Source organism: Lepisma saccharinum, chromosome 2 (assembly GCF_977018435.1).
Source record: "Lepisma saccharinum chromosome 2, izLepSacc3.1, whole genome shotgun sequence".
Lineage (NCBI taxonomy): Eukaryota > Metazoa > Arthropoda > Insecta > Zygentoma > Lepismatidae > Lepisma > Lepisma saccharinum.
Window position 1 is genome coordinate 158047872 of NC_139230.1, and position 23574 is coordinate 158071445.

General features: G+C 43.1%; 1 protein-coding gene and 10 non-coding genes across 12 annotated transcripts in view; 4 read left to right on the forward strand and 7 right to left on the reverse strand.

Annotated features, from left to right (window-relative positions):
- Positions 1-23574, reverse strand: part of LOC145984546 (glycerophosphocholine cholinephosphodiesterase ENPP6-like) — a 149533-nt gene that overhangs the window by 90411 nt on the left and 35548 nt on the right. The window lies entirely within an intron of this gene.
- TRNAK-CUU (transfer RNA lysine (anticodon CUU)) lies at positions 2331-2403 on the reverse strand. Its single transcript has one exon. It is a non-coding gene; the product is annotated as a tRNA-Lys (tRNA).
- On the forward strand, positions 3246-3327 carry TRNAS-GCU (transfer RNA serine (anticodon GCU)). Its single transcript has one exon. It is a non-coding gene; the product is annotated as a tRNA-Ser (tRNA).
- On the reverse strand, positions 6097-6169 carry TRNAK-CUU (transfer RNA lysine (anticodon CUU)). Its single transcript has one exon. It is a non-coding gene; the product is annotated as a tRNA-Lys (tRNA).
- TRNAS-GCU (transfer RNA serine (anticodon GCU)) lies at positions 7012-7093 on the forward strand. Its single transcript has one exon. It is a non-coding gene; the product is annotated as a tRNA-Ser (tRNA).
- On the reverse strand, positions 9830-9902 carry TRNAK-CUU (transfer RNA lysine (anticodon CUU)). Its single transcript has one exon. It is a non-coding gene; the product is annotated as a tRNA-Lys (tRNA).
- Positions 10228-10300, reverse strand: TRNAK-UUU (transfer RNA lysine (anticodon UUU)). The gene has a single exon. It is a non-coding gene; the product is annotated as a tRNA-Lys (tRNA).
- TRNAS-GCU (transfer RNA serine (anticodon GCU)) lies at positions 10532-10613 on the forward strand. The gene has a single exon. It is a non-coding gene; the product is annotated as a tRNA-Ser (tRNA).
- TRNAS-GCU (transfer RNA serine (anticodon GCU)) lies at positions 18805-18887 on the forward strand. Its single transcript has one exon. It is a non-coding gene; the product is annotated as a tRNA-Ser (tRNA).
- Positions 21660-21732, reverse strand: TRNAK-CUU (transfer RNA lysine (anticodon CUU)). The gene has a single exon. It is a non-coding gene; the product is annotated as a tRNA-Lys (tRNA).
- Positions 22058-22130, reverse strand: TRNAK-UUU (transfer RNA lysine (anticodon UUU)). The gene has a single exon. It is a non-coding gene; the product is annotated as a tRNA-Lys (tRNA).

The window sequence follows — 23574 nt, forward strand, 5'->3', positions numbered from 1 at the left end:
GCCCTGCGTTCGTGCTTTACTGGACAAGTAGTTTGTTAACTTTGGCTTTCATTTACGATATCGTCCACCCGCAACCGCGAAAGAATAGCCGGTTTTACCCTGTAAGTAGAACTTTTTCTCTTGTTTTTCCCACGCCTAGGCCCCTATCGACCGTGTGGCAGCATCCCTCCGAACACCACCCTTGAACTAGATGCGAAACACTATGTGCCTCCATCGGATACATGGCTATTTGTTTTTAAAAGTGTTGGATTAATTGTTGAGAAGAATTAATTGTAGATACTGTTGCATAAGGCATAATAAGTATATTGAAAAGAACATGTATAGTTAAGTAAGTATTAAATAAACAAATACGCACAATAAACGTTTCTGTAACAATAACACTTAAAGTATATTATTCATAAGGTTATAATTTTTCGTAATTAAAACCGTAAATATATAATAACATGGTCATGTTTCTTATTAGAGCGCCAAAATTCCATCTCTCCCTGGTGAGAAGTCTTATCTTGAGCCGCCCCTGCATAGTACGTACTCCCTCTGTCCCATAATTATAGTCCGGTATGCCAAAATGGTAGTACAGGAATTACAGACGAAGAGACAGATGGAAAGCACACGCATGAGGAGAGGCACAGTAGATCAGTCTTCAAGATTGTGAAGGGGAACAACGTGACCTTATCGCAACGAGGAACAAATTCCGCCCAGACGATTACCCAAAGGGGGAGTTGGGTTGCAACACACCGGTGTGGCACTGTATGCAAACCGGTCTAGCAAGGCACGCTGCAAATCGTAAGTAGAGCACTCCTTCAGTGAGTACGTGTGAGAAGAACAGCCATGAACACACAACCCATGATAGGAAGCGACAGTGCTAGCAAGAACCTCACGGACATTGAACGACAGGCATGTACGAGTTTCTGTTGGAAAACAGTACGGCTGGCCTATTGAAGAAAGGTGCCATGACAAGTGCGGCCGAGAAATTTTATGTAAGAACGAGAACAGCACGTCGCATTTGGCAACAGGGGCGGCAATCGTTGAAAAATGGGGCATACAATGATCAGAGTGCATACGAATGCGCTGAAGCCATTATTGACTGATAGCAACAAGACGGAACGTCTAAAATTTCCCTTGTCAATGGAAATCCGAAGTTCAACATGATGATGGAGACAGTTCATGTGGATGAAAAATGGTTCTACCTGATGAAGGGCGGTCAGAAATTGTACTTACTGCCAAACGAACCAGACCTGCAGCGAACATGTAAAGGCAAATCGTTTATTCCCAAGATCATGTTTCTGGCTACCGTCGCCCGGCCTCGTTGGAATAGATGCACAATGGCCTCGTGGACTGCGCGCAGGGAGAATCCAGGTGTCCGTTCAGCAGGACAATGCGCGTCTGCATATCGTTCCCAATGACAGCGCCTGGATGGATGCTGCAGCGGCCATTGGATCTCGTATGCCAACCTTAAAACAGTCCGGACATGAATGTTTTAGATCTGGGGTACTTCCTGGCAATTCAGTCTCTCCAGCATCAGGCAGCTCCACAAACTATTGATGAGTTGATAGCCGCCGTTGAAACATCTTTCTCTGATCTGACACGCGACAAGCTCAACAACGTCTTTCTCACTTTGCAGTCCTGTCTCATTGAAATTATGCGCGTCCAAGGTGTGAACAACTACAGGATTCCCCACATGCAAAAAGCACACTTGAACCGCCGCAACGTCCTGCCATCTCGCTTGGAGTGTCCTCGGAACATTTACGACGAGGCTACAGCAGCACTTCAGCACTAGATCTAGTTCGTAGATGATGGGATGACAACCTTCCTGGACCAACAATCTCTCTCGTCTTGATGTTTTATTTTGTCGAACTTCTTGGTCACTTTGTATTGATCCTGGATTGATAATTTTTATTTATTACTCCTTGAGTAATAAAGTTGTGCGACTCATTCTCGTTTTTCGTTTTCTTCTTCTGTATACACCAATGTCACAGTTTGAATATCGGACAATTATTATGGGACAACAAAAAAAGGTGTACCGGACAATAATTATGGGACAGAGGGAGTAGATGCGATAAAGTTCATTGTTACGAATCAGAAGGCAATGCAATGTTCATCTTATTTAGAATCTTCAACACATATTTACATAAGACATCTTACTCCCCCTCCCTTGCATGCAAATGACGATACTGAGATAGGTGTTTGACACTTACATTTTATTCGAGTCTACAAGTGGAATGGATTAAAGACTCGAACAGACAGAGATTTGGATATTCTGCGCGTCAACAAAGCTTTCAAATACGCTACTTTGACCCTCTGTAGCTATTGTAGTGTCGGAAAAGAAAAGTCGCCCAACGTGGGGCTCGAACCCACGACCCTGAGATTAAGAGTCTCATGCTCTACCGACTGAGCTAGCCGGGCTTACACATACACTATGGCAATAGTTGGTCATACCTCGACATAGCATTGTGGCAGAACTAGACGGATTTTCTTGAGCTAAGGTGTGATAATTTTCTACAATTGATTAGATTAAATTAGATAGGCACGTTCAATTTTAAGACTCAATGGTAATTATTAATACTATTATTTTCGAGTCTGTACTACAGTAGATTAGGAAGAACGGGACTGTGTTCTTAAATATATTCGGATCATAATACAATATATTCTCCAACATTACGAGACAGCATTGCAAGTATTTTGGAGAAATAAATGATGAATCATTTTCCAAAAAAAGAAGTGTTTGACACGCCCTGACAGGGACTCGAACCCTGGACCGTTAGGTTAAAAGCCTAACGCTCTACCGACTTTTTTTTTTTTTTTTTTTTTACCAAAAAGGAAAGCCCCTTAAGCGGAAGCTTCCCCCATCACATTCACTCATATCATTTCATTCACATTTCTATTTCAGGACTTTTTCAGGACAGACAATCACATATACCCATGCCTTACCCGGGACTCGAACCTGGAGCCCCTGGCGTTGTAGCGCGCTCTGCTAACCACTTCGCCACGGAGGTCGACAACTGAGCTATCCGGGCACATAACATCATTTTGTTGCAATATGCGGTCGACTTCATAAATTTCATGAAAACACTTCAGACAGACAGCCATCAAAGGATCATTCTCTTTACTCACTCTTACAAACATAAATGGAAACCAAATTATTTTTTAGAAAAGTATCCACAAAGATTTTACACAACAAACCTTTGAGATTCGAAGCTGAACAATTTACAGAAATACCCATTACGATACCCCTGGCAGCATCAACGGACGAGGTGGCCGAGTGGTTAAGGCGTTGGACTGCTAATCCAATGGGCTCTGCCCGCGTGGGTTCGAATCCCATCCTCGTCGCTACAAATTTTCTTCTCACTATCAAGGATATTATTGATTTCTTGTAGTAGAGAATTCCCGCTCCGTGGCCAAATGGTCGAAGGTCACTAATGCTACGGAACTAGCTCTCGTTCAAGTGTCCTGCGGAGAGACCTTAGCAACTTTTAATCTGAGATCTCGGCCAGTGTATGGGACCGGTGGCCACCCACCATTGTCAGGAAATTGGGGAGCTACGAATGAGTAGCGTAACCCGGTTTTGTAAAACCTAAAACAACGAGTGGAATTTCGTCGCGCTGACCACAAGTAACCTCTAAAGTGATGCCAAGGCAGCTCGAGTGTAGGCGAATCTTCGCAATGTGGATGAAAAGAGGAGGTGAGAGAATCGGGCCAGTACGCTATTTTGTGGAAGCTCTGGTGATTTGTGGAAGCCCTGCGTTCGTGCTTTACTGGACAAGTAGTTTGTTAACTTTGGCTTTCATTTACGATATCGTCCACCCGCAACCGCGAAAGAATAGCCGGTTTTACCCTGTAAGTAGAACTTTTTCTCTTGTTTTTCCCACGCCTAGGCCCCTATCGACCGTGTGGCAGCATCCCTCCGAACACCACCCTTGAACTAGATGCGAAACACTATGTGCCTCCATCGGATACATGGCTATTTGTTTTTAAAAGTGTTGGATTAATTGTTGAGAAGAATTAATTGTAGATACTGTTGCATAAGGCATAATAAGTATATTGAAAAGAACATGTATAGTTAAGTAAGTATTAAATAAACAAATACGCACAATAAACGTTTCTGTAACAATAACACTTAAAGTATATTATTCATAAGGTTATAATTTTTCGTAATTAAAACCGTAAATATATAATAACATGGTCATGTTTCTTATTAGAGCGCCAAAATTCCATCTCTCCCTGGTGAGAAGTCTTATCTTGAGCCGCCCCTGCATAGTACGTACTCCCTCCGTCCCATAATTATAGTCCGGTATGCCAAAATGGTAGTACAGGAATTACAGACGAAGAGACAGATGGAAAGCACACGCATGAGGAGAGGCACAGTAGATCAGTCTTCAAGATTGTGAAGGGGAACAACGTGACCTTATCGCAACGAGGAACAAATTCCGCCCAGACGATTACCCAAAGGGGGAGTTGGGTTGCAACACACCGGTGTGGCACTGTATGCAAACCGGTCTAGCAAGGCACGCTGCAAATCGTAAGTAGAGCACTCCTTCAGTGAGTACGTGTGAGAAGAACAGCCATGAACACACAACCCATGATAGGAAGCGACAGTGCTAGCAAGAACCTCACGGACATTGAACGACAGGCATGTACGAGTTTCTGTTGGAAAACAGTACGGCTGGCCTATTGAAGAAAGGTGCCATGACAAGTGCGGCCGAGAAATTTTATGTAAGAACGAGAACAGCACGTCGCATTTGGCAACAGGGGCGGCAATCGTTGAAAAATGGGGCATACAATGATCAGAGTGCATACGAATGCGCTGAAGCCATTATTGACTGATAGCAACAAGACGGAACGTCTAAAATTTCCCTTGTCAATGGAAATCCGAAGTTCAACATGATGATGGAGACAGTTCATGTGGATGAAAAATGGTTCTACCTGATGAAGGGCGGTCAGAAATTGTACTTACTGCCAAACGAACCAGACCTGCAGCGAACATGTAAAAGCAAATCGTTTATTCCCAAGATCATGTTTCTGGCTACCGTCGCCCGGCCTCGTTGGAATAGATGCACAATGGCCTCGTGGACTGCGCGCAGGGAGAATCCAGGTGTCCGTTCAGCAGGACAATGCGCGTCTGCATATCGTTCCCAATGACAGCGCCTGGATGGATGCTGCAGCGGCCATTGGATCTCGTATGCCAACCTTAAAACAGTCCGGACATGAATGTTTTAGATCTGGGGTACTTCCTGGCAATTCAGTCTCTCCAGCATCAGGCAGCTCCACAAACTATTGATGAGTTGATCGCCGCCGTTGAAACATCTTTCTCTGATCTGACACGCGACAAGCTCAACAACGTCTTTCTCACTTTGCAGTCCTGTCTCATTGAAATTATGCGCGTCCAAGGTATGAACAACTACAGGATTCCCCACATGCAAAAAGCACACTTGAACCGCCGCAACGTCCTGCCATCTCGCTTGGAGTGTCCTCGGAACATTTACGACGAGGCTACAGCAGCACTTCAGCACTAGATCTAGCTCGTAGATGATGGGATGACAACCTTCCTGGACCAACAATCTCTCTCGTCTTGATGTTTTATTTTGTCGAACTTCTTGGTCACTTTGTATTGATCCTGGATTGATAATTTTTATTTATGTGGTTTAGGATACTTGATTTGCCAATTTGTACTGATCCTTGAGTAATAAAGTTGTGCGACTCATTCTCGTTTTTCGTTTTCTTCTTCTGTATACACCAATGTCACAGTTTGAATATCGGACAATTATTATGGGACAACAAAAAAAGGTGTACCGGACAATAATTATGGGACAGAGGGAGTAGTTGCGATAAAGTTCATTGTTACGAATCAGAAGGCAATGCAATGTTCATCTTATTTAGAATCTTCAACACATATTTACATAAGACATCTTACTCCCCCTCCCTTGCATGCAAATGACGATACTGAGATAGGTGTTTGACACTTACATTTTATTCGAGTCTACAAGTGGAATGGATTAAAGACTCGAACAGACAGAGATTTGGATATTCTGCGCGTCAACAAAGCTTTCAAATACGCTACTTTGACCCTCTGTAGCTATTGTAGTGTCGGAAAAGAAAAGTCGCCCAACGTGGGGCTCGAACCCACGACCCTGAGATTAAGAGTCTCATGCTCTACCGACTGAGCTAGCCGGGCTTACACATACACTATGGCAATAGTTGGTCATACCTCGACATAGCATTGTGGCAGAACTAGACGGATTTTCTTGAGCTAAGGTGTGATAATTTTCTACAATTGATTAGATTAAATTAGATAGGCACGTTCAATTTTAAGACTCAATGGTAATTATTAATACTATTATTTTCGAGTCTGTACTACAGTAGATTAGGAAGAACGGGACTGTGTTCTTAAATATATTCGGATCATAATACAATATATTCTCCAACATTACGAGACAGCATTGCAAGTATTTTGGAGAAATAAATGATGAATCATTTTCCAAAAAAAGAAGTGTTTGACACGCCCTGACAGGGACTCGAACCCTGGACCGTTAGGTTAAAAGCCTAACGCTCTACCGACTTTTTTTTTTTTTTTTTTTTTACCAAAAAGGAAAGCCCCTTAAGCGGAAGCTTCCCCCATCACATTCACTCATATCATTTCATTCACATTTCTATTTCAGGACTTTTTCAGGACAGACAATCACATATACCCATGCCTTACCCGGGACTCGAACCTGGAGCCCCTGGCGTTGTAGCGCGCTCTGCTAACCACTTCGCCACGGAGGTCGACAACTGAGCTATCCGGGCACATAACATCATTTTGTTGCAATATGCGGTCGACTTCATAAATTTCATGAAAACACTTCAGACAGACAGCCATCAAAGGATCATTCTCTTTACTCACTCTTACAAACATAAATGGAAACCAAATTATTTTTTAGAAAAGTATCCACAAAGATTTTACACAACAAACCTTTGAGATTCGAAGCTGAACAATTTACAGAAATACCCATTACGATACCTCTGGCAGCATCAACGGACGAGGTGGCCGAGTGGTTAAGGCGTTGGACTGCTAATCCAATGGGCTCTGCCCGCGTGGGTTCGAATCCCATCCTCGTCGCTACAAATTTTCTTCTCACTATCAAGGATATTATTGATTTCTTGTAGTAGAGAATTCCCGCTCCGTGGCCAAATGGTCGAAGGTCACTAATGCTACGGAACTAGCTCTCTTTCAAGTGTCCTGCGGAGAGACCTTAGCAACTTTTAATCTGAGATCTCGGCCAGTGTATGGGACCGGTGGCCACCCACCATTGTCAGGAAATTGGGGAGCTACGAATGAGTAGCATAACCCGGTTTTGTAAAACCTAAAACAACGAGTGGAATTTCGTCGCGCTGACCACAAGTAACCTCTAAAGTGATGCCAAGGCAGCTCGAGTGTAGGCGAATCTTCGCAATGTGGATGAAAAGAGGAGGTGAGAGAATCGGGCCAGTACGCTATTTTGTGGAAGCTCTGGTGATTTGTGGAAGCCCTGCGTTCGTGCTTTACTGGACAAGTAGTTTGTTAACTTTGGCTTTCATTTACGATATCGTCCACCCGCAACCGCGAAAGAATAGCCGGTTTTACCCTGTAAGTAGAACTTTTTCTCTTGTTTTTCCCACGCCTAGGCCCCTATCGACCGTGTGGCAGCATCCCTCCGAACACCACCCTTGAACTAGATGCGAAACACTATGTGCCTCCATCGGATACATGGCTATTTGTTTTTAAAAGTGTTGGATTAATTGTTGAGAAGAATTAATTGTAGATACTGTTGCATAAGGCATAATAAGTATATTGAAAAGAACATGTATAGTTAAGTAAGTATTAAATAAACAAATACGCACAATAAACGTTTCTGTAACAATAACACTTAAAGTATATTATTCATAAGGTTATAATTTTTCGTAATTAAAACCGTAAATATATAATAACATGGTCATGTTTCTTATTAGAGCGCCAAAATTCCATCTCTCCCTGGTGAGAAGTCTTATCTTGAGCCGCCCCTGCATAGTACGTACTCCCTCTGTCCCATAATTATAGTCCGGTATGCCAAAATGGTAGTACAGGAATTACAGACGAAGAGACAGATGGAAAGCACATGCATGAGGAGAGGCACAGTAGATCAGTCTTCAAGATTGTGAAGGGGAACAACGTGACCTTATCGCAACGAGGAACAAATTCCGCCCAGACGATTGCCCAAAGGGGGAGTTGGGTTGCAACACACCGGTGTGGCACTGTATGCAAACCGGTCTAGCAAGGCACGCTGCAAATCGTAAGTAGAGCACTCCTTCAGTGAGTACGTGTGAGAAGAACAGCCATGAACACACAACCCATGATAGGAAGCGACAGTGCTAGCAAGAACCTCACGGACAGTGAACCACAGGCATGTACGAGTTTCTGTTGGAAAACAGTACGGCTGGCGTAGTGAAGAAAGGTGCCATGACAAGTGCGGCCGAGAAATGTTATGTAAGAACGAGAACAGCACGTCGCATTTGGCAACAGGGGCGGCAATCGTTGAAAAATGGGGCATACAATGATCAGAGTGCATACGAATGCGCTGAAGCCATTATTGACTGATAGCAACAAGACGGAACGTCTAAAATTTCCCTTGTCAATGGAAATCCGAAGTTCAACATGATGATGGAGACAGTTCATGTGGATGAAAAATGGTTCTACCTGATGAAGGGCGGTCAGAAATTGTACTTACTGCCAAACGAACCAGACCTGCAGCGAACATGTAAAAGCAAATCGTTTATTCCCAAGATCATGTTTCTGGCTACCGTCGCCCGGCCTCGTTGGAATAGATGCACAATGGCCTCGTGGACTGCGCGCAGGGAGAATCCAGGTGTCCGTTCAGCAGGACAATGCGCGTCTGCATATCGTTCCCAATGACAGCGCCTGGATGGATGCTGCAGCGGCCATTGGATCTCGTATGCCAACCTTAAAACAGTCCGGACATGAATGTTTTAGATCTGGGGTACTTCCTGGCAATTCAGTCTCTCCAGCATCAGGCAGCTCCACAAACTATTGATGAGTTGATAGCCGCCGTTGAAACATCTTTCTCTGATCTGACACGCGACAAGCTCAACAACGTCTTTCTCACTTTGCAGTCCTGTCTCATTGAAATTATGCGCGTCCAAGGTGTGAACAACTACAGGATTCCCCACATGCAAAAAGCACACTTGAACCGCCGCAACGTCCTGCCATCTCGCTTGGAGTGTCCTCGGAACATTTACGACGAGGCTACAGCAGCACTTCAGCACTAGATCTAGTTCGTAGATGATGGGATGACAACCTTCCTGGACCAACAATCTCTCTCGTCTTGATGTTTTATTTTGTCGAAATTCTTGGTCACTTTGTATTGATCCTGGATTGATAATTTTTATTTATTACTCCTTGAGTAATAAAGTTGTGCGACTCATTCTCGTTTTTCGTTTTCTTCTTCTGTATACACCAATGTCACAGTTTGAATATCGGACAATTATTATGGGACAACAAAAAAAGGTGTACCGGACAATAATTATGGGACAGAGGGAGTAGTTGCGATAAAGTTCATTGTTACGAATCAGAAGGCAATGCAATGTTCATCTTATTTAGAATCTTCAACACATATTTACATAAGACATCTTACTCCCCCTCCCTTGCATGCAAATGACGATACTGAGATAGGTGTTTGACACTTACATTTTATTCGAGTCTACAAGTGGAATGGATTAAAGACTCGAACAGACAGAGATTTGGATATTCTGCGCGTCAACAAAGCTTTCAAATACGCTACTTTGACCCTCTGTAGCTATTGTAGTGTCGGAAAAGAAAAGTCGCCCAACGTGGGGCTCGAACCCACGACCCTGAGATTAAGAGTCTCATGCTCTACCGACTGAGCTAGCCGGGCTTATACATACACTATGGCAATAGTTGGTCATACCTCGACATAGCATTGTGGCAGAACTAGACGGATTTTCTTGAGCTAAGGTGTGATAATTTTCTACAATTGATTAGATTAAATTAGATAGGCACGTTCAATTTTAAGACTCAATGGTAATTATTAATACTATTATTTTCGAGTCTGTACTACAGTAGATTAGGAAGAACGGGACTGTGTTCTTAAATATATTCGGATCATAATACAATATATTCTCCAACATTACGAGACAGCATTGCAAGTATTTTGGAGAAATAAATGATGAATCATTTTCCAAAAAAAGAAGTGTTTGACACGCCCTGACAGGGACTCGAACCCTGGACCGTTAGGTTAAAAGCCTAACGCTCTACCGACTGAGCTATCCGGGCACATAACATCATTTTGTTGCAATATGCGGTCGACTTCATAAATTTCATGAAAACACTTCAGACAGACAGCCATCAAAGGATCATTCTCTTTACTCACTCTTACAAACAAAAATGGAAACCAAATTATTTTTTAGAAAAGTATCCACAAAGATTTTACACAACAAACCTTTGAGATTCGAAGCTGAACAATTTACAGAAATACCCATTACGATACCTCTGGCAGCATCAACGGACGAGGTGGCCGAGTGGTTAAGGCGTTGGACTGCTAATCCAATGGGCTCTGCCCGCGTGGGTTCGAATCCCATCCTCGTCGCTACAAATTTTCTTCTCACTATCAAGGATATTATTGATTTCTTGTAGTAGAGAATTCCCGCTCCGTGGCCATATGGTCGAAGGTCACTAATGCTACGGAACTAGCTCTCGTTCAAGTGTCCTGCGGAGAGACCTTAGCAACTTTTAATCTGAGATCTCGGCCAGTGTATGGGACCGGTGGCCACCCACCATTGTCAGGAAATTGGGGAGCTACGAATGAGTAGCGTAACCCGGTTTTGTAAAACCTACAACAACGAGTGGAATTTCGTCGCGCTGACCACAAGTAACCTCTAAAGTGATGCCAAGGCAGCTCGAGTGTAGGCGAATCTTCGCAATGTGGATGAAAAGAGGAGGTGAGAGAATCGGGCCAGTACGCTATTTTGTGGAAGCTCTGGTGATTTGTGGAAGCCCTGCGTTCGTGCTTTACTGGACAAGTAGTTTGTTAACTTTGGCTTTCATTTACGATATCGTCCACCCGCAACCGCGAAAGAATAGCCGGTTTTACCCTGTAAGTAGAACTTTTTCTCTTGTTTTTCCCACGCCTAGGCCCCTATCGACCGTGTGGCAGCATCCCTCCGAACACCACCCTTGAACTAGATGCGAAACACTATGTGCCTCCATCGGATACATGGCTATTTGTTTTTAAAAGTGTTGGATTAATTGTTGAGAAGAATTAATTGTAGATACTGTTGCATAAGGCATAATAAGTATATTGAAAAGAACATGTATAGTTAAGTAAGTATTAAATAAACAAATACGCACAATAAACGTTTCTGTAACAATAACACTTAAAGTATATTATTCATAAGGTTATAATTTTTCGTAATTAAAACCGTAAATATATAATAACATGGTCATGTTTCTTATTAGAGCGCCAAAATTCCATCTCTCCCTGGTGAGAAGTCTTATCTTGAGCCGCCCCTGCATAGTACGTACTCCCTCTGTCCCATAATTATAGTCCGGTATGCCAAAATGGTAGTACAGGAATTACAGACGAAGAGACAGATGGAAAGCACACGCATGAGGAGAGGCACAGTAGATCAGTCTTCAAGATTGTGAAGGGGAACAACGTGACCTTATCGCAACGAGGAACAAATTCCGCCCAGACGATTACCCAAAGGGGGAGTTGGGTTGCAACACACCGGTGTGGCACTGTATGCAAACCGGTCTAGCAAGGCACGCTGCAAATCGTAAGTAGAGCACTCCTTCAGTGAGTACGTGTGAGAAGAACAGCCATGAACACACAACCCATGATAGGAAGCGACAGTGCTAGCAAGAACCTCACGGACAGTGAACGACAGGCATGTACGAGTTTCTGTTGGAAAACAGTACGGCTGGCGTAGTGAAGAAAGGTGCCATGACAAGTGCGGCCGAGAAATTTTATGTAAGAACGAGAACAGCACGTCGCATTTGGCAACAGGGGCGGCAATCGTTGAAAAATGGGGCATACAATGATCAGAGTGCATACGAATGCGCTGAAGCCATTATTGACTGATAGCAACAAGACGGAACGTCTAAAATTTCCCTTGTCGATGGAAATCCGAAGTTCAACATGATGATGGAGACAGTTCATGTGGATGAAAAATGGTTCTACCTGATGAAGGGCGGTCAGAAATTGTACTTACTGCCAAACGAACCAGACCTGCAGCGAACATGTAAAAGCAAATCGTTTATTCCCAAGATCATGTTTCTGGCTACCGTCGCCCGGCCTCGTTGGAATAGATGCACAATGGCCTCGTGGACTGCGCGCAGGGAGAATCCAGGTGTCCGTTCAGCAGGACAATGCGCGTCTGCATATCGTTCCCAATGACAGCGCCTGGATGGATGCTGCAGCGGCCATTGGATCTCGTATGCGAACCTCCAAACAGTCCGGACATGAATGTTTTAGATCTGGGGTACTTCCTGGCAATTCAGTCTCTCCAGCATCAGGCAGCTCCACAAACTATTGATGAGTTGATCGCCGCCGTTGAAACATCTTTCTCTGATCTGACACGCGACAAGCTCAACAACGTCTTTCTCACTTTGCAGTCCTGTCTCATTGAAATTATGCGCGTCCAAGGTGTGAACAACTACAGGATTCCCCACATGCAAAAAGCACACTTGAACCGCCGCAACGTCCTGCCATCTCGCTTGGAGTGTCCTCGGAACATTTACGACGAGGCTACAGCAGCACTTCAGCACTAGATCTAGCTCGTAGATGATGGGATGACAACCTTCCTGGACCAACAATCTCTCTCGTCTTGATGTTTTATTTTGTCGAACTTCTTGGTCACTTTGTATTGATCCTGGATTGATAATTTTTATTTATGTGGTTTAGGATACTTGATTTGCCAATTTGTACTGATCCTTGAGTAATAAAGTTGTGCGACTCATTCTCGTTTTTCGTTTTCTTCTTCTGTATACACCAATGTCACAGTTTGAATATCGGACAATTATTATGGGACAACAAAAAAAAAGGTGTACCGGACAATAATTATGGGACAGAGGGAGTAGTTGCGATAAAGTTCATTGTTACGAATCAGAAGGCAATGCAATGTTCATCTTATTTAGAATCTTCAACACATATTTACATAAGACATCTTACTCCCCCTCCCTTGCATGCAAATGACGATACTGAGATAGGTGTTTGACACTTACATTTTATTCGAGTCTACAAGTGGAATGGATTAAAGACTCGAACAGACAGAGATTTGGATATTCTGCGCGTCAACAAAGCTTTCAAATACGCTACTTTGACCCTCTGTAGCTATTGTAGTGTCGGAAAAGAAAAGTCGCCCAACGTGGGTCTCATGCTCTACCGACTGAGCTAGCCGGGCTTACACATACACTATGGCAATAGTTGGTCATACCTCGACATAGCATTGTGGCAGAACTAGACGGATTTTCTTGAGCTAAGGTGTGATAATTTTCTACAATTGATTAGATTAAATTAGATAGGCACGTTCAATTTTAAGACTCAATGGTAATTATTAATACTATTATTTTCGAGTCTGTACTACAGTAGATTAGGAAGAACGGGACTGTGTTCTTAAATATATTCGGATCATAATACAATATATTCTCCAACATTACGAGACAGCATTGCAAGTATTTTGGAGAAATAAATGATGAATCATTTTCCAAAAAAAGAAGTGTTTGACACGCCCTGACAGGGACTCGAACCCTGGACCGTTAGGTTAAAAGCCTAACGCTCTACCGACTGAGCTATCTTTTTTTTTTCTCTTTTTTAATATTCTTTATTTTATGCAGTAGGGACTACTTACATGATCCTATGATAACATTACACATATATCAGATCTATATTACATAATTAGGTGTATTTACAAGAAAAGGGCCTGCAAAAAATTTGCATAGAGTGTTTTGCGGTTGGCTTGGTCCATCTGGTAATAATGCTCACTGTAGTGATATTGCAGCGAAATTTGCATTGACACTGAATTATGTCCTAAAATATAATAAATACTACTAAAAACTGGACCGCTCTTACTTTAGTAAGAGGGAAGAACACAAAGTCTGGTAACAGTAAATGATCTACAGTAAATGTATCAGGCGATGTTCTACATATAGTACCAAGGCATTTACACAAATACTTCCATTGATCTACCGTTGCGGGACATGTTACGAGGCGATGTCGTAAAGTGTCTTCAGCTTGATGACAATTGGAACATACAGCACTGTCAGTCATTTGGTATCGCCACTTTCGAGCACCAGTCGCAATGGCATCGTGAACTACTAGGTACCACAAAGATCGAACGCGGTTAGAAAGATGAGAGGCAGATATATTTCTCCATACGTTTGACCACACTACATTAGTTCGGAGAAGCACAATTCGTGGCTGGTGGTGTAACCTGCAAGTCAATTGGTTATAGAAAAATTTCACTGTCATACCATCGACATCCATGTGAGGTGAACCGATTAGGAGATAGCAAAACTCGACAAGAGTTGTCCTGAAATAGTTGTAGTGGGAAGGGATCTTCCCTGGATAAATGGGTGTTCGCAGTTCCACTTCATCTATCAGAGTATGTAGTAATCTTGCTGTTAAACTATCAGGGTATTGCAGAAGCAACTCAATGTTCCGTTGTAGAAACAAGGCTGAGGCTTGTCTCTCCACTTGGCGCAAGTTCAGGCCTCCTTTACTTGCTGGGAGGCATAACGTTTCATGTGCGACATGAAACAAATGTGCATGCCATATGAAGCGCGTTATCATCTTTCGTACTTGCGCCGCGTCTTTCGCAGTAACAGGCAAAACTTGCGCAGCATACCACAACTTCGATAATGCAAACATGTTCACATACTGTATTCTAGAGCGTAAGGATAATTGTCTATAACGATTCATGTTCAACACTGCCTGGATTTTTGGGAGAATAGTTGTAAAAGTTCTGGAGACAGTCTCTGTGATGGTCGTAGTGAAGTTTATTCCCAAAATTGTCACTTTATCAACAATAGGTATAGATACAGATTCAGTCCACAGAGTGGGGTTACACCCTAGGGGTAGGATTTTAGATTTCTTCTGGTTCAAACTAAGTCCCGTCTGCTTTCGTAACGTTTCAAGTACGGCCTCCATACGAGTCAAGTCTAGCCGATCTTTCACGATTACGGTCACATCATCTGCGTACGCACATATTTTGTGGTCTCTCCCAAGAAGCCTGAGTCCCTGAAGTTTTGCATGCATCAGTCGTAAAAATGGAGCCAGAGCTGCGCAGAATGCAAATAAGGAAAATGGACATCCTTGACGAACAGAGCGCTGAATAGAAAAGTCTTGCAACAGAAAACCATCGATAGATAACTGAACTCGAGCTTCTCTGTATAAGCTCTGTATAGATTGTACAAAGAAATCACCACATCCCACTTTACCAAAGTATTGGAAAAGATAGTCATGTCTGAGGGAGTCAAAGGCACTTTTGAAATCTAACGCCACTAAAGCAGCTTGAGAACCTTCAATATCTGGCTTTCTGGGCTGAGATATTTTGGGAATCAAAACCATAACACCCGTAAGACTCGTTCGTCCAAGGCGTTTCTTCGTAAATACCTCATTGAGCCAGCGTGTGAACAGTGGAGCCACCGTTATCCAAAAGGTTTGGAACAATTCTATCGGGACACCATCGATTCCCGGAGCTTTACCTCTTTTTCCCCTGTGAACAGACTCGTACACTTCTTTCTTTGAGAATGGCTGTTCTAAATAGCGACGGTCATCTTCCGTTAACATAGGAAGGTCCATCCCTTGCAGTGGAGTGCAACGGGAGCTTTGATCTTCCTTCTCTTTAAACTGATCTGCATAAAAGTCCCGTAAGTACTTTCGTATTAACTTGGGTTCGGTTAGTCTTCCCGTGGCTGTATCGAGACACGTTATTCTCTTTCGCTGTGCACTGCGTCTCTCTGCTAACACCTGCACCAACGAGGCTTCTTCTTGTGCATCAAACATAGGAAGACGACTCCTAACATTGTAACCTTGCATACGCTCTCTGTGCATGCTCAGCAGCACTGCTTGCACTCGTTTCACTTCTTGACGCACTGGCTTCCCTTGTATTAGCTGTGTTGTTAGTTCGTGAAGCACTCTGTAGTAAAAGTTATATTTCTTATTGAAATCTGCGTAGTTGTCACGACTATATGCTAAACAGAAATATTTAATGGAGGGTTTCAGAAAAGTGTCCCACCACATAATAATGTCAGTTTGACGTACGCTCATTTCTTCCCACTTCTTCCATTTTTGTTTAAATTCGGTACGAAATTGTTCATCTTCCAATAACCGTACATTGAACTTCCAAAATCCCCGCCCTCGTCCAACTGAAGGTACATCCAAACTCATGTCGAGTTGGACACTTAAATGATCACTAAAGCAGGTTGGGAAAATTCGAATCGCAGATATGTTGCTAATCATGTGTGCACTAACGTAAAAACGATCAAGCCGACTCGCTGTGTCGGCACGTATGTATGTGTAGCCGTCTATATTCGGACCTTTAGCCACCCAAACATCGTGCAGTTTAAACCCTTCAACCAGCGCCTGCAAGCTAGGTGATGTATGGAATCCTGGATATTGGTCCTGTCTTCTGAGAGTACAATTAAAATCACCCACCAGCACAATGTTTTGACGGGAGCCACCTAATGCCTTCGCCACGTCTGTAGCGTAAAATATGTTCCGAGTATTTCTAGCGTTGGTACCTGATGGTGCATAAACATTACAAAACCACATGTTTCCTATTTGGATACATGTGATACGACCAGACGGGTGATGGTAAACTTCCGTTATATGGAGGCCTGATTTCACAACTATGGCGGTTCCTAGAGAATTGTGAGTAAAATTGTTATACACGGTATATTCACTGCCCAGACAGAAATCATCGGTCCCGACTTCTTGCAGGAAAATTACATCCAGGTGACTTTGCTTAATATAGTCTAAGAATGCATGATGCTTGACACTAGATTTCATCTTGTTAATGTTTATTGTTGCAAAATGATATATGGGGGTCGTCATGTGGGATTCTGTACTAGTGTACCCGGTGGGAATGTTATGTGCATTTACTGACGTTAAACTATTTACCTTGTTCAATTTCACTACGACATGCGACAAACATAACCCTAATACCATTATAACGCGGACAACACACTTCATAACGAGGATATGGTAGACATATATCACACATTGACGTCAAGCGACCAATCAGAGCCGCCACTAGATTTCGCACTTTGTTCTCTTGTCGCACTCATCGTTCTACGCAGTCGCCGTGACACTGGAGACACCGAACGATGAGGGCCATCTTGCCGCCGTGTCGACGCCGTATCGTTCGTAGGGAGACTGCGTTTCTTCTTCTTTTTTGGTTCCTTCGTTGTTTTCGGAAGAGTGCCTGATGCGGGGGACGCCGTCTCGGAGTTCCCACCTTCACCTGCATGGTCATCATCTGCCTGCTGCATCGGACTATTGGGCACCTCGAGGGTAACGTCCATTGTTTCTTCCCCATTCTTCTCTGCTACGTGGGCTGCTTGGTTGACATTAACTTGGTCCACACTGACGGGATTAGGAACGTCTGCTGTTGTCTTGTTTTCTACACTGGGTGGTAAAGTGGAATCTGGTACGGTATTTTTAGGTACACCCTGTAGTGAAGCTTGTACGTTGTCCTCATTTTCCTGGTCTCCGGAGCGTTTCAGATGCACAGGTAGTATAGTAGGTGTCGGGGTCATCATTTTTTCAGCAGCCGGCACATTCCTCGGGACAGGACGCGCCGCCCCGGCATAGGACGTATCTTCGGGTTTCTCCATTTGACGACGTCGGGACGGACAGGTAACGTAAAAATGGTCACTAAGGTCACAGTAACTGCAAGTACGGTCTTGCCCGCTATATGTCACCCAGTATCGTCCGCCACTGATTGTGACGTACGATGGAATCGCACGAGTTAGATTCATTTTGGCGATTTTACGGCCAGTTCTTACCAGATAAATGTGATCCCTGGAATACCGTTCATCGTCCAAGGATATTATCTGACCGTACGTACTCAGGACCGATCGAATGGCGTCATCGGACAGTTCACTCGGTACAACGTGCACTCTAACTATCACGTAATTTGCATCCGCCCACGTAACAAGCACTGGACAATCCCCGTCTTCGTCACTATATTTATATTATCCGTTTGACTATAGCAACAACTGTTCACACACTACTTTCGATAGTAGTTTCAGAAAGATACAACGTCTATAATTGTCTACTTCAATACTTACGACTTGATCCGGTTTCAATTTCATGGTCTTGCTGATCCAATTGTGTATTTCCGTCGAAGTTGGTTTCCTTCGCACTTGACTGAAGTTCTGTTTTAGTGTATTCAATCTCTTGATTACCATGTTGGCAGCGTCGCCGTGGTTCACTTCAACCGGACTCGCGAGTAATACGCGCTACGTGACTTCGAGCTATTAGAGAGACGCGCAAACACAACCGTCTCAGACCACTGCTCGAGGCAGACTGCGGGCTATCCGGGCACATAACATCATTTTGTTGCAATATGCGGTCGACTTCATAAATTTCATGAAAACACTTCAGACAGACAGCCATCAAAGGATCATTCTCTTTACTCACTCTTACAAACAAAAATGGAAACCAAATTATTTTTTAGAAAAGTATCCACAAAGATTTTACACAACAAACCTTTGAGATTCGAAGCTGAACAATTTACAGAAATACCCATTACGATACCTCTGGCAGCATCAACGGACGAGGTGGCCGAGTGGTTAAGGCGTTGGACTGCTAATCCAATGGGCTCTGCCCGCGTGGGTTCGAATCCCATCCTCGCCGCTACAAATTTTCTTCTCACTATCAAGGATATTATTGATTTCTTGTAGTAGAGAATTCCCGCTCCGTGGCCATATGGTCGAAGGTCACTAATGCTACGGAACTAGCTCTCGTTCAAGTGTCCTGCGGAGAGACCTTAGCAACTTTTAATCTGAGATCTCGGCCAGTGTATGGGACCGGTGGCCACCCACCATTGTCAGGAAATTGGGGAGCTACGAATGAGTAGCGTAACCCGGTTTTGTAAAACCTACAACAACGAGTGGAATTTCGTCGCGCTGACCACAAGTAACCTCTAAAGTGATGCCAAGGCAGCTCGAGTGTAGGCGAATCTTCGCAATGTGGATGAAAAGAGGAGGTGAGAGAATCGGGCCAGTACGCTATTTTGTGGAAGCTCTGGTGATTTGTGGAAGCCCTGCGTTCGTGCTTTACTGGACAAGTAGTTTGTTAACTTTGGCTTTCATTTACGATATCGTCCACCCGCAACCGCGAAAGAATAGCCGGTTTTACCCTGTAAGTAGAACTTTTTCTCTTGTTTTTCCCACGCCTAGGCCCCTATCGACCGTGTGGCAGCATCCCTCCGAACACCACCCTTGAACTAGATGCGAAACACTATGTGCCTCCATCGGATACATGGCTATTTGTTTTTAAAAGTGTTGGATTAATTGTTGAGAAGAATTAATTGTAGATACTGTTGCATAAGGCATAATAAGTATATTGAAAAGAACATGTATAGTTAAGTAAGTATTAAATAAACAAATACGCACAATAAACGTTTCTGTAACAATAACACTTAAAGTATATTATTCATAAGGTTATAATTTTTCGTAATTAAAACCGTAAATATATAATAACATGGTCATGTTTCTTATTAGAGCGCCAAAATTCCATCTCTCCCTGGTGAGAAGTCTTATCTTGAGCCGCCCCTGCATAGTACGTACTCCCTCTGTCCCATAATTATAGTCCGGTATGCCAAAATGGTAGTACAGGAATTACAGACGAAGAGACAGATGGAAAGCACACGCATGAGGAGAGGCACAGTAGATCAGTCTTCAAGATTGTGAAGGGGAACAACGTGACCTTATCGCAACGAGGAACAAATTCCGCCCAGACGATTACCCAAAGGGGGAGTTGGGTTGCAACACACCGGTGTGGCACTGTATGCAAACCGGTCTAGCAAGGCACGCTGCAAATCGTAAGTAGAGCACTCCTTCAGTGAGTACGTGTGAGAAGAACAGCCATGAACACACAACCCATGATAGGAAGCGACAGTGCTAGCAAGAACCTCACGGACAGTGAACGACAGGCATGTACGAGTTTCTGTTGGAAAACAGTACGGCTGGCGTAGTGAAGAAAGGTGCCATGACAAGTGCGGCCGAGAAATTTTATGTAAGAACGAGAACAGCACGTCGCATTTGGCAACAGGGGCGGCAATCGTTGAAAAATGGGGCATACAATGATCAGAGTGCATACGAATGCGCTGAAGCCATTATTGACTGATAGCAACAAGACGGAACGTCTAAAATTTCCCTTGTCAATGGAAATCCGAAGTTCAACATGATGATGGAGACAGTTCATGTGGATGAAAAATGGTTCTACCTGATGAAGGGCGGTCAGAAATTGTACTTACTGCCAAACGAACCAGACCTGCAGCGAACATGTAAAAGCAAATCGTTTATTCCCAAGATCATGTTTCTGGCTACCGTCGCCCGGCCTCGTTGGAATAGATGCACAATGGCCTCGTGGACTGCGCGCAGGGAGAATCCAGGTGTCCGTTCAGCAGGACAATACGCGTCTGCATATCGTTCCCAATGACAGCGCCTGGATGGATGCTGAAGCGGCCATTGGATCTCGTATGCCAACCTCCAAACAGTCCGGACATGAATGTTTTAGATCTGGGGTACTTCCTGGCAATTCAGTCTCTCCAGCATCAGGCAGCTCCACAAACTATTGATGAGTTGATCGCCGCCGTTGAAACATCTTTCTCTGATCTGACACGCGACAAGCTCAACAACGTCTTTCTCACTTTGCAGTCCTGTCTCTTTGAAATTATGCGCGTCCAAGGTGTGAACAACTACAGGATTCCCCACATGCAAAAAGCACACTTGAACCGCCGCAACGTCCTGCCATCTCGCTTGGAGTGTCCTCGGAACATTTACGACGAGGCTACAGCAGCACTTCAGCACTAGATCTAGCTCGTAGATGATGGGATGACAACCTTCCTGGACCAACAATCTCTCTCGTCTTGATGTTTTATTTTGTCGAACTTCTTGGTCACTTTGTATTGATCCTGGATTGATAATTTTTATTTATGTGCTTTAGGATACTTGATTTGCCAATTTGTACTGATCCTTGAGTAATAAAGTTGTGCGACTCATTCTCGTTTTTCGTTTTCTTCTTCTGTATACACCAATGTCACAGTTTGAATATCGGACAATTATTATGGGACAACAAAAAAAAAAGGTGTACCGGACAATAATTATGGGACAGAGGGAGTAGTTGCGATAAAGTTCATTGTTACGAATCAGAAGGCAATGCAATGTTCATCTTATTTAGAATCTTCAACACATATTTACATAAGACATCTTACTCCCCCTCCCTTGCATGCAAATGACGATACTGAGATAGGTGTTTGACACTTACATTTTATTTGAGTCTACAAGTGGAATGGATTAAAGACTCGAACAGACAGAGATTTGGATATTCTGCGCGTCAACAAAGCTTTCAAATACGCTACTTTGACCCTCTGTAGCTATTGTAGTGTCGGAAAAGAAAAGTCGCCCAACGTGGGGCACGAACCCACGACCCTGAGATTAAGAGTCTCATGCTCTACCGACTGAGCTAGCCGGGCTTACACATACACTATGGCAATAGTTGTTCATACCTCGACATAGCATTGTGGCAGAACTAGACGGATTTTCTTGAGCTAAGGTGTGATAATTTTCTACAATTGATTAGATTAAATTAGATAGGCACGTTCAATTTTAAGACTCAATGGTAATTATTAATACTATTATTTTCGAGTCTGTACTACAGTAGATTAGGAAGAACGGGACTGTGTTCTTAAATATATTCGGATCATAATACAATATATTCTCCAACATTACGAGACAGCATTGCAAGTATTTTGGAGAAATAAATGATGAATCATTTTCCAAAAAAAGAAGTGTTTGACACGCCCTGACAGGGACTCGAACCCTGGACCGTTAGGTTAAAAGCCTAACGCTCTACCGACTGAGCTATCCGGGCACATAACATCATTTTGTTGCAATATGCGGTCGACTTCATAAATTTCATGAAAACACTTCAGACAGACAGCCATCAAAGGATCATTCTCTTTACTCACTCTTACAAACAAAAATGGAAACTAAATTATTTTTTAGAAAAGTATCCACAAAGATTTTACACAACAAACCTTTGAGATTCGAAGCTGAACAATTTACAGAAATACCCATTACGATACCTTTGGCAGCATCACCGGACGATGTGGCCGAGTGGTTAAGGCGTTTAATTAATTGAAGATACTGTTGCATAAGACAGTTTATTATTTTAAAAAAACCACACAGTAAGTTTCTAATAAGTAGAGAAAAGATTTTGGAAAAAAATAATGTTTTTACACAGGTGGTTGATTCAAATATTTAGGATGTGTGTTTGAACACATTTCATCACTCATCCCCATCTTTACAAATTAGCCAAGAGGCACAAAACGCGAAATAAAATAAACTAAATCAATAAATCAATTATCTAGGGTTCAAATTGAAATTCCTTACTGTACGACATGACTCATCTTGGGTCACAGTTCGTTCATGGAGAATCGGAGGGTGCATTTTCCACATATTGGCCGCTGGCACCCAATTCAAGACTCCGTTGTCTTCCTATCCGTCATGGAGTGGCAAATGTAACATCTTTTCCGTTTTCCGTCTGGAATCGGGTCAGTGTTGCCTCTAGGAGGGAGCTGAACACCAACGATGCGGCTCATCACTTGTCGGAATTCAATTGGCAAATGATCATTGTAAAGACGCCGTAAGATATTTGGCTTTACAAGTTTCATTCCAAAGTTCTTCTGGAAGAGGAGGCATTTCTCAGCATTTTCTGATTTTACAGAATAATTGAAAATGTAACTGTTCGCTCCAGCAATGTCTAGTATGGCCAACGTCGTGTACGTCGACTTACAGAATAATTTGCACATTTCTGATCTATGCCATCAACTGCTGCTTTCGTACAGTTGTAGAACTGTATTATCTCTGGCTTACCAGTGTCTTGGTCTATTTCAGCAGTATGGTGCATACTGGAAAGCAAAAGTACACATTTGTTATTTTTTGGAACGTGAGATAACAAAGTTAGCTCTTTAGTGTATCCGTACATTGAGGAATCAACAGGGCGTGTTTTATAAATTGAAACTGTAGAGGAATTTCTCTTTTGTTTTTCCTCATTGTGCCTACGTAAGTGAGACCCTTGATTTTCATAGCCTCAACCAACTCAACTGAGGTAAACCAGTTGTCTCCAGTAACGTTGCGATTAGAGCGAAAAATTGGATTAGATAGTCGCAATACTACCTGTGTTGGTTTAGAATATCGCTACATTTCAGCCGGAAGCCCTATTCCATCAGAGTATTTGCCAAGATAAACGTTTGGTTTGGTTTGATTTGGTGTTTTAAGTCCACTTTATGCACAGTAAGGCTAATCGGGACTGG